The following is a 10501-nucleotide window of genomic DNA, read 5'->3' as shown; positions in this document are numbered from 1 at the left end:
TCTTTTCTTTTTCTTTTTTCCTGGCCGTGAGACTAGAATCAGGAGCAGATCCAGGCAAGTCCTCCACACCAAGCCCCTCCCAGTCCCTCTCTTCGAGTTTTTTCTGGTCTTAGATGTGTTCTTACCATGTGCTGGCCACCTGCTGTATTCACAAAGGTCCATGCTGCACGAATCTGCAATCTGGATGTCCTGTGTCAAACGTACCACAGGCTGTGCTGTGCAGCTTGGTTCAGGGACAGTATGACCTGCTCACAGTGACTAAAGGACCTAATTCGTGATGCATATCCTAGAATGTGTTTTTTGTCGTCATGTGTTCCACGGGTACATCTTAGCACAACTTTTAAGCGCCCTCAAATTAAAAAATGCAAAATGTTCAAATGTCTGGGAGATCTTTGTCTCTAACTTCCCGAGTCTGCCCTAGCACCTCTTCTGGTTGGGGAGCCTGGCGTAGCCCTCTCTCTTCCACTTTGCCTTCACATGCTCCACTCCGGGTAACCTTGTCTGTCTGAATCCAAGTCTTTCTCTGCCCCATGAGACTCTCACCGTATCATTAGGCCACACCTACTCTCCCCCCACCCCACACTCCACAGCTCTGGTTATGCCTGGCAACAAGAAACCATGGATAAATAGTGGGTGAATTAATGAAGGAGGAATGAATGTATGGCTTGTTTATATCCAGAGCCTCATGAAGTCTTCCTTGTTTCCAGTCCCGACAGCCCCAGTGCACTGAATCTCTAGAAGGAAGGAGGCTGAGTACAGCAGAGAAGGAAGGTGTGGACCAGGTCCTTGGAGCAGCCCTGAGAACTGAAAAGGTATGCTCACTGGGTGACAGCCCATCCATCAGCTGGTCTGTTTATGCAGTCGGCATAATTGGTTTCTGTGTGTGAGAGAGATCCCTTCAGGAAAAGGGAGGTAGAAGAAAGAAGACGGGGAGGCACAGGGGACGGGACAATGCAGTCTAGCAGAACTGGGGGGGTTTAGTCCAGGATATGTACAGGGAGGCCTGTCCCAAGAAAGAGCCCGGACACTTCACCTGAATCACTAGGAGGCACTGGAAAGGCCCCGGAGACTTTCCTCCTATCAGCCATTTTGTTGGGAAACAGCTAGGATAGAGTGGAGTGGGAAAGCTACAGAGCACAAGGCCAAGAGGGAGCCTGGAGGGGTCATCGCTGCCCCCAGAGCCAACATGTGCTCCGTTAATGGGCAGGACTAGAGCATGTCTTGCTATGAGGCCAGAGTAGCACCATACAGAGATGAGTCTTCAGCCCTGGAGATGGCCACAAATCCAGGTGCCAAGATTGGGGTAAAAGTTCCAAGATGCCAAATGCAGCCAGATGGAGGCACCCTCTTAACTTTGAGCCCTCTAGAGTCCCTCTCAAGGCCCATGTTCCAGAGGAAAAGATATTCAGATATAATGTAGCTTCTTGGCCTTCATTTCTTTTATTGTGAGGGTGGGCACCTTGTTAGGACCCCTGAGCAGGGAGGGAGGGCATCCATTGACCAGATCTTCCTAGGAGACTCTGTGTAAAGTTCTCTGGGACCGACTGAAACCCAGAAAGCCTCTTGAGTCAGCCATCATAGCTCCAGGCTGGCAGGGCTCCCTACAAGGTCATGTCTAATTGTCCTGTGGCCTAGCCGATTAGCACAGTTACCACCAGCTCAGGAAAGAGGTAGACTTCCGAGCGCCAGGAATTAAGCTGAGACTTTGCAAGTTCATGCTTTTGCCTGCCCCAGAGAGTAACATGGATACCCGTGGGCAGTGCTGGGCCTCATCCAAGCTGGGCTCAAATGCTCTCTTTTGTTGACTAATATGGCCTCATTTAAAGACCAGTGTCCCCCCTCAACTTAGTTCCTCATCAGGAAATCCCACTTGGGACCCCAGAACCCAATTTCCCCCAGAAGCAACGCCGGAGGGAAGTGGTGGTGCCCAGCAGGGCAAGCTGCGCCCTGCGTAGGAGGGGGGGACACCAAACCCATGGCTTTCTAAGAAAGTCTGTTGGCCAGCGCCTGAGGCAACGGCGTGCCCACATGGCCTGGCCACAACCAAGTCTGCCTGGGTGGATTCTCCAGGAATCACTGGGTCCAGAGGATGTGGTCAGAGATGGTAGGAAAAGAAAAATCATTGCTCTCCAGGCATTCTCTGAGTGGAGGCTGACGGCAGCACATCCAGGAAGCACTGTGGACATCCATAGACCTTGGAGAAAGTCAGGGTCAAGTTTAAAAAAAAACAAACCAACCTTTTAATATTAAACCATGTCCAACATATGCTATGATATAGACTAGCAAATGCCACATTCCTTTCCCAGGAACTGTGGCCTTCAGGGCACAATCTTATGGCTAAATTTTAACTCATGCTGAGCATGGATCAGCCAGCCCCTCCATATACTGGGCGCCTACACCCAACATTTCTTTCTGCCATGAGTGTATTTTGGAGAACCATTCCCTACGCCCTTGAAAAATTTTGCCTCTGCCCTTGGAGAGCCCTCTGTTGAGATGAGGACCCCCCCTCCCGACCGCACACATACTCATGAGACTCTCTGGAAAGTCCCTCTGTGTCTTTTGAGGTAGTCCTGGAACAGGTGACTTTGAAGGTGCCCAAGAGCTACTTTAGGCACCCAGAGAGACAGCTCCATGCCACCTGACGCTGTCAGAGCCCCAGCACCCCTTGATGAATGTGCTGAGCTCTGAAATAGGCTTCAAAGCTAGGACATGTGAGGTTCCAAATCCAGGCCCCTGTGCCTATTAGGTTTCATGATTTCTTCTGCAGCCTTGGTTACGGGTTAGCACGAATCTTCTCACCCCTTAATTATAGTCCTGGCATTCGAAAAACACACCAACACCTCTCCCTCCCTTGGCGCCATCTCCCCAATCCTCCGAACTCCCGAAAGCCATGCGGGCCAGAGTTAATCCCCGGTGCTGTTTATGACTTTCCCTGTCCCCATGCTCCCCAGCTGGCTACATACTTCCTGGCCCTTGCCACCGCCTGCCTTACAAGGCAGTACTGCCCACTAGAGATGCTACTTTGGGAAGAGTCAAGGGGACACAAATGTCAGGATCTTTTTTTATGTGCTGAGCCAAGCCATTCCAAAGGCCTGGAAAACAGGCAGTGTTCTAAACCGCCCCCCTACCACTCCCGAGTCACACTTGGACGAATGCTGTCTTCCCCAGGGGTGGGAGGTGGAGAAAAGAGCCTATAGCTGCTTCTGCAGCATGTCAATAGAGCAAAAAGGAAAGATTTAGAAAATTCCCTCTCTCGACTGCAAATCTGATTTGGGTCCGAAGCCTGCCAACCAGATGAATTAAAACAGGCAGATTATAGCCTCGACTCTGTCTCTGTATAGAGAGGAAGGCAGACCCTTCATGGTGCAGACAGACAAAGGTCGCCTCCGGCATATTCCCTGACTGTGTGCATCTACCAGGAACACTGCAGGGAAGCCAAAGGGAGCCTGCGTGCGTGACCACCAAGCTGTGGATGCAAGAGAACATGGAGGGGAAAGGAAAAAGCCCACAGTCATAGGACAGCCAGACCCAAGGGATCTGAGCTGAAGACAGGAAGGGAAAGGAGGGGGCGGTGTCTCAGAGCTGCTTCCACTCCGGGCTACAGGAACACAGGAGGAACAGGGCAGATCTACACGACCCTTGTCTAGTGCCACGCCCTACCCGTGCTTCACATGGCCAAGAGGAGAAAAGTGGACACACTGGAGAGTTTAACAGGAAATTGAGAAAGACATCAGGTCATAGAGAGCTGAGGCACAGCCACTTAGCTTGGAATAAAGACCTGCAAGCAGGGAGGTGGGGCACGAAAGAGGGTTGGGGTGAGCCCAGGAGAAACCCTGTCTCCTGTAGACGTAACCTACCTATCTATGTTTCTGCCGTACACTCCCCCAGACCACACATGGAACACTCCAGGTTCCCCATCCCTGCCTTCTGGTTTTGTTCCACCATAGGAGAGTGGCCACCGAAAGCCAGCAGTTGAAACACAGCCCTGTCTTTTCTATAGCCTTCCCTTCTGAACCTCAGGGCAGATGAAGCCCCATATGGAAAGTTAAGGGGTCACAATGAGTGTGGACCCTAGTGGACCCTACTTCTCTCCTCACCCACGCAGGAACGGGCCATTCAGTTGCCCCCAGAGGGCCCCCACCAGCTCCACTTCCTGCACTACAGCGTCTACAGAAACCCCTGGTACAAAGGCTGGACAAGAAGCAGCCTGAGGGGGGCTGTGTGAGTGGAAAAAGCCTATGGAAGCCTTAAGGGAAACAATGATTTGGGGGCACTTCAAAGCCAGGGAGAGTACCAAGACTCCTCTGCCTCAGAATAACTCTCAAACATTTCAACATTTTCACGGAGGGCTTGGGGGTAGGCGTTTTGTTACCTTATACCCCTTCCACACTGAAGTCCACACTGACCTGATTTGGGGGAACCTTGAAAGCCAGGTCCCGTACCCCCTATCTCCCCCCATCTCCGCTCTGCTGGCTATTTAGGGTCGTTCCTAGTTGCAACCAATCTAGTCTGTCTCGGATCCAGCCAGCTCTGCAGACTACTGAACAGCTGTGCCCACCCCCTCACCCCCCGCCACTCCTTCCATCCATTCCTGCCCTGGGCCTGCAGCAAGGATACTTTACACGTAGCTCAAGAGTCTTTTCTCACTCCTCTTAGGTCACTGGGCAGGAATGGTGGCATTTGCTGCCTCTGCACATGGCGGTAACTGGATCAGCAGAGAGCCCCTCGCCATCCTCCTACAAGGCCTGCGCCATCCTGAAATAGCCCGAATGTATGTATGGTATCTTCTGGAACAGAAGAAGCCAACATTTAAACATCCCTGGTATCTTGTTTATGCCTGGTAGTTACCAACAAGGCAGGTGGGCTCTGTAGACTCATTCCTTGTGAGGGCTCCTGGATCAACAGCACACATATCTTCCGAGGCTAGGAGCTGAGGTCAGCACTCACACAGGCTGCTGCTTGAGGGATGGCCTTCATGCAGCTGATGTCTGCAATCACAGGCTGGGCCCAGCTCCAGGCCCCTAACCCTAGACATCTCCTTTTATAGTAGGAAAAAAAACAAACCCAGAAGGATTGTAGGAACTGCATGGGCAGGCAGGGACCCAGAAGTTCACAAGAGGGAAACTGTTGCTTCTTGAGACTGAACCCTGAAGAGGAAAGCAGGCACAGTAAAACTCCCACATGCCTGCTGGCCACCAACCCAGAAGACTGTCCTTGTCTTCATACTCAGTAGTGGCCGTCTGTGCATTATGGGATATTATCAATTGACAGCAGCACTGTGGTCCCCCACAGGTAGAATATGCACGCCTATCTGTCCAATAAGAAATAAAAGTTAAATGATAACCTTGAATGATTTCCATAAAGAACGCTTTTAATATGTTAAGAAAAACCCTGTTATATTACATGCACACACATACACACACACACACACACACAGACTCTCTGTCTCTCTGTCACACACATTCTCTCTGTCTCTGTCACATGAATATACTCAGTGTGTGTGTCTCTGTCACACACACACACACACACACACACACAAAACCAAATTTTAAGTAAAAACCAATATAAAATTGTGTGTTGTGGGTGGATGGGTGGGGGAACACCGTCATAGAAGAAGGGGGAGGTAGGATGGGATAGGGGGACCGGAAACCAGGAAAGGGGATAACATTTGAAATGCAAATTTTAAAAAAGTTCAATAAAAAAAAGAATAAAGAAAAATTGTGTGTTATATTAAAACAAAAATATAAAATGAGGACCAGTGAGGAGGTTCAATGGGTAAAAACACTTTCTGCAAACCTGATAATCTGAATTCAAGGCCGGCCCTCATGGTGGAAAGAGAAAACCCAATTACAGCACACACACACACACACACACACACACACACACACACACACACACACACAAACATATAAGTACACAAATACGTACACACATATACACACACACAAATATATATATGAAACTATTCTTGAAAATACATATGAAGGAATCATGCTAAAATTATTAGAAATGGTTATCTTGAAGTAGTGAAAAAGAATTTTTTTGTTTATTTTTCCCATGCTGGGATCAAACCCAGAGCCTAGCACATTCCAGGCAAATGCCCTTCCATGGATCTATAAACCCACAATGTGAGTCTTATGAATGTTGTATTCTTTTTTCATTTTCTGTTTTTTCTTTTCTTTTTCTTTCTTTCTTTTTCTTTTTTTTTTTTTTTTACAAAATTCTAAAGAGCTCTGTAAGAGAAAAGAAGGATTAAGCAAAAGAATAATAGTAAATTAAAAACACTCACACTATCTGAAGCCTTTCCAGACACAGCCGCCCATTGTCCCCAGGGTAAAGTCACTTCCTGCTGAATGTGCTGCTCTTGAAGGGAGAACTTTACCTGATGGCCATGCAGGGGACATCCTGGGCTGATAAGGTACATCAGGAGGTCTGCCTCCTGGGATGCCTGTAGGACACCTCTGCCCTTTCTACGACTTACTGCTAGCTGGAGACACAGAGCCTGTGTCCACACACACATGCCTTTGCTGCCAAAGCCTAGGATAATGTTCAGTGGAACTCGCTAAGCCTTACAAAACCCTAAGAGGCACTGGGTCCAGTCTGATGCCTACCCAGGAAGCCAAGCATCCCCTCTTACAGAAAAACCAAGTCTACAGAGGGTCCTGGCATAGACCAGAGTCCTTAGAGATACAACGAAGCTCACAGCACAAAGAGACTTTAGGGGGCAGGGAAGACCTGGAGAGGACAGAGGTCAGAGAACAAAGAGGGCAGGCTGAGGGGGCCGTGTGACTGTTAGGGACACGGTGAGAAGATTCCAAAGCTGGTGGAGAGGGGGAAAGATAAGCAAGGTAGAGATAAGATAGCCCTTGTTTGTTCTGCCAGAGGCAGGTTTGGAGGCTGGGGAACAGTGAACTTTTAGCTTTCCCCTCCATTTTGTCTTCCCGGGGAATCTGTGCTCAGCAGATAGATCCGGGGCGGCCATTTTCCTTCATTCAGATTCCCCAGACTACTCTCCCTCAAAGAGAAGACTCTTGTGATATGGATGGTCCCTGATAGCAACCTTTCTTAGCCAGAGCAGGGGGTCGGTTACTCATGCCTGCGTCTTCCTACCTACCTGAGGTTGGTGGGGGTGGCTGTGTCAGACATAGAGGGAAAGGTAACACCCTCCCTTGGATGGGTTACACCGAAAAGACCTAAACCCAAGAGGTCCTTGTGGAAACAGCAGACTACTGAGGAAATCAGAGTCTTTCCAGAAGTCATTAGAGACACGGGAAACCATCTCCTCCGGAAAGGAGGAGCAGGGGTCAGAGAGCCTAGGGCGGTGCTGGGTCCAGGCACAGCCAAAGCGACCAGCAGGTTCAGTGCGAGCATGCTGCCATCGTGTGGAGGTCTGGTCCAGAAGGCCCCCAAGAGCTTTGGGATACCCTCTGGGCCCCTACTGAGAACGTCACAGGCCAAGGTACCTCTGGACCCCAGACCACAGGCCTAAGTGGGCCCAGATGGTCTTGGCACTGTGACTTGGCTGGGTTATGGCAACCTGGGGCCTCATACCTTCTAGGATAGAAGGCTGGGTGGTTTGAGCGAGCAAACCTAATCCTAGAGCCTGTCAAGAGAGATTGACAGCCTGGGAAGGGGCAGCCAGACTGGAGCCAGACAGGGTCAGCTCCCTAAACTGGCTCTTCTGGCTTGAGGCTGAGGGATTTAACCTTTCCTGGTCCTTTTGAAAGGGTGGACACCAGGATTCCTTGAATATTCACCAGAAAGGCCCACTCCTCTCATTACCGTATTGCCTCTGAGGTCCCCTCCCTGCAATCTTGTGTCATGGGGTACCCAAAGCAGCAGAGAGTAGCACCAATCTTGGTGCTGGCCCCAGCCCCATTTTGTATGCTCGGAGCTTCTTCCCATGACACAGATGGGGACAATGCTCCCTCCTGACCCCTTCTTCTTAGACCAGGGCACTCCGACCCCTCAGGCATCCACCAATCCATCAAAACCAATAGTAACCTGGTATACGAGATCATGAGTTCAAGGCCAGCCTAGGCTACATAGTAAGACTCTTTAATTTAATTTAATTTTTTAAATTTAAAGACAGAGTCTCATGCATCCCAGGCTGTCCTGGAACTCATTACGCAACTGAGGTGACTTGAGGCCTCTGCTCCACTTTCCTGTGAGAAAGCTAGCATTTTCTCCAAAAAGCTAGCATTGCAGACACACACCACCAGACCTGGTTTTATGATGTGCCAGAGACTAAACCAAGGTCTTTATCAGGAAATGCCAGCATTTTATCAGCGAAACGACATTCACAGCCCTGCCAGGCCCTGTCTTTAAAAAACAAAACATAGTAGGGTGTCTCTTGGGGTCCCCTGGGAAGCAGATCCTCTGGGAGAACAGATACTCTGTACACACTTGGTCTAGAGGAATACAGGAAGGCCTTCCAGGGGTTATAGGTTTTTCCAAGGTTGAAGATGTTCGGGATGGAAAGAAGTTCTTGCGTGGTGGATGACTCGTAGCCAGAGAGCCCCTCTGACAGAAGCAATGACCTCCTTGGGCCTACTGATAGACACCCCAGGGAACAAATGGGCCAAGCTCATGACCTTTGACCTTCTGGATACTTAGCAGAATGTGGGGAGATGGGGAGACTCTAGGACAGACTCTCCTCAAAGTGAGGTCTGAGCAGGGTTTCATACTTGGTGCTGCGATGGGACTTGAGGGGCTACCAGGGACCACAGGCGCAGCTTACTAGATGTTTCTCTCACAGAGAGGCTTCTCCTGCAGTGAAGGACGTTCCCGGTCTCAGACTCTTGCTGCATCAGGTACTCTACTCCAAAGGGCAAGTCAGCAAATAAACAACCACCACCAACAACAGCAACAAAAACAAACAAACCAAGACCCTCTGATTGTTCTCTGCTTGGCCCTGACCCCTTGTCCTGTGTTCCTGTCGGCTGCTGGGCCCTGGGTTACCTCAGTTCTGTGGAGACTCTAGCGAAGGGGAAGGAGCTTTAAGTCAGGCATTCTCCCCTGGTCCCTCTAGGAACAGGGTCTAGCCAGTGGCTGTGAGTTCTTCCTGTCCCTCTGGAGTCTAAGACTACATTTGCCTACCTGGAACTCTCTATGCAGAACAGGCTGGCCCTGAACTGATGGAGATCCACCTGCCTCTGCCTCCCATGCTGAGATTAAAGGGATGTGTCACCATATTTGGCCAGCACTTTCATGCTGTGTCCTAAATATTAGCCTCAGATATGAAGATGTTAAGGTGGAATTTTGTTGCCTAAACTTAATAACTTAATGGATGTAGAGTCCTGCTTTCTTCCTTGTTTCCCTTCTTCCTCTTCCTCCTCCTCCTCCTCTTCCTCCTCTTCCTCCTCTTCTTCCTCTTCCTCTTCCTCTTCTTTTTCTTCCTCTTCTTGTCCTCCTCCTCCTTCTTCCTCTTCTTCCTCTTCTTCCTCTTCTTCCTCTTCTTCCTCTTCCTCTTCTTCCTCCTCTTCCTCTTCCTCCTCTTCCTCCTTCTTCCTCTTCCTCCTCTTCCTCCTCTTCCTCTTCCTCTTCTTCCTCTTCCTCTTCCTTTCTTCCTCTTCCTCTTCTTTTTCTTCCTCTTCTTCTCCTCCTCCTTCTTCTTCCTCCTCTCTTCTTCATCTTCCTCCTCCTCTTCCTCCTCTCCTCTCCTTCCTCCCTCTCTCTCTCTCTCTCTCTCTCTCTCTCTCTCTCTCTCTCTCTCTCTCTCTCGTTTCATTTTTGAGTCAGGGTCTCATATAGCCCAGGCTAGTCTCACATAGCCCAGGCTACGTCTCAGATTTGCTGTGTAGCTAAGGATGACCTTGAACTTCTGCTCCTTCTGCCTCCGTCTTCCAAGTGGCCGATGCTGCCATTCTTAGTAACTGAGCCATGGATCTATCCCAGGACTTCCCACCTGTGTAGCCAGCCATGGATCTATCAGCTAGCCACATCACCACCTCTCTTCATGCAGATGGGCTCCCCATGTGAAAGGCATCCTTGCTGTTCAGGAAAGAAGGACCTTCACTCTTACCATCAAGTCTGGGAGCTGGACCCTCATCCCACCAGCAGCTTCTCTATTCTGCCTTACCACATTCCAGCCCACATACACCTCTGGGCTCTTGTGTGCTTAAGACACCTCTGGGGCTACCTTTGCGTGCTCTTCCCTTATTGATCCGTGATGACCTCATTGAAAAGGGGCAGGGCTCAAGTTCTCCCTCCTGGACACCTCCTTCCGACATGGAGATTCCTTGTGGTGTAGCTGAATGGTTGTTAACACTTGTCATTTCTGGCCCTCGGGAGCTGACTCCAGATACAGCCCTGTCCATCCCAGCTGTCAGAGCACCTTTGAGAACCAAAATGCTTGTCACACCCTTGCTTAAAAGACCAAGAATGAAAAACCCTCAAGTCCAACCAAGGCTGACAAGACTGTGCAGGATCTGGCCTTGCTGACTTTCCCACCTCCGCCTCACCTCTCCTCTGCCCTTACCCTCCGGGCACTCCACAATGG

The 10501-nt window shown here is 50.0% G+C and overlaps 1 long non-coding RNA gene across 1 annotated transcript; it reads left to right on the top strand.

Moving 5' to 3' along the window:
• The first annotated feature begins 706 nt into the window (after positions 1-706).
• LOC116905911 lies at positions 707-5059 on the top strand. The gene is made up of 2 exons (XR_004388576.1): positions 707-812; positions 4657-5059. It is a non-coding gene; the product is annotated as an uncharacterized LOC116905911 (long non-coding RNA).
• The last annotated feature ends 5442 nt before the right edge of the window (positions 5060-10501 follow it).

Source organism: Rattus rattus, chromosome 7 (genome assembly GCF_011064425.1).
Source record: "Rattus rattus isolate New Zealand chromosome 7, Rrattus_CSIRO_v1, whole genome shotgun sequence".
NCBI lineage: Eukaryota > Metazoa > Chordata > Mammalia > Rodentia > Muridae > Rattus > Rattus rattus.
This window is presented reverse-complemented; position numbering and strand designations above follow the sequence as displayed.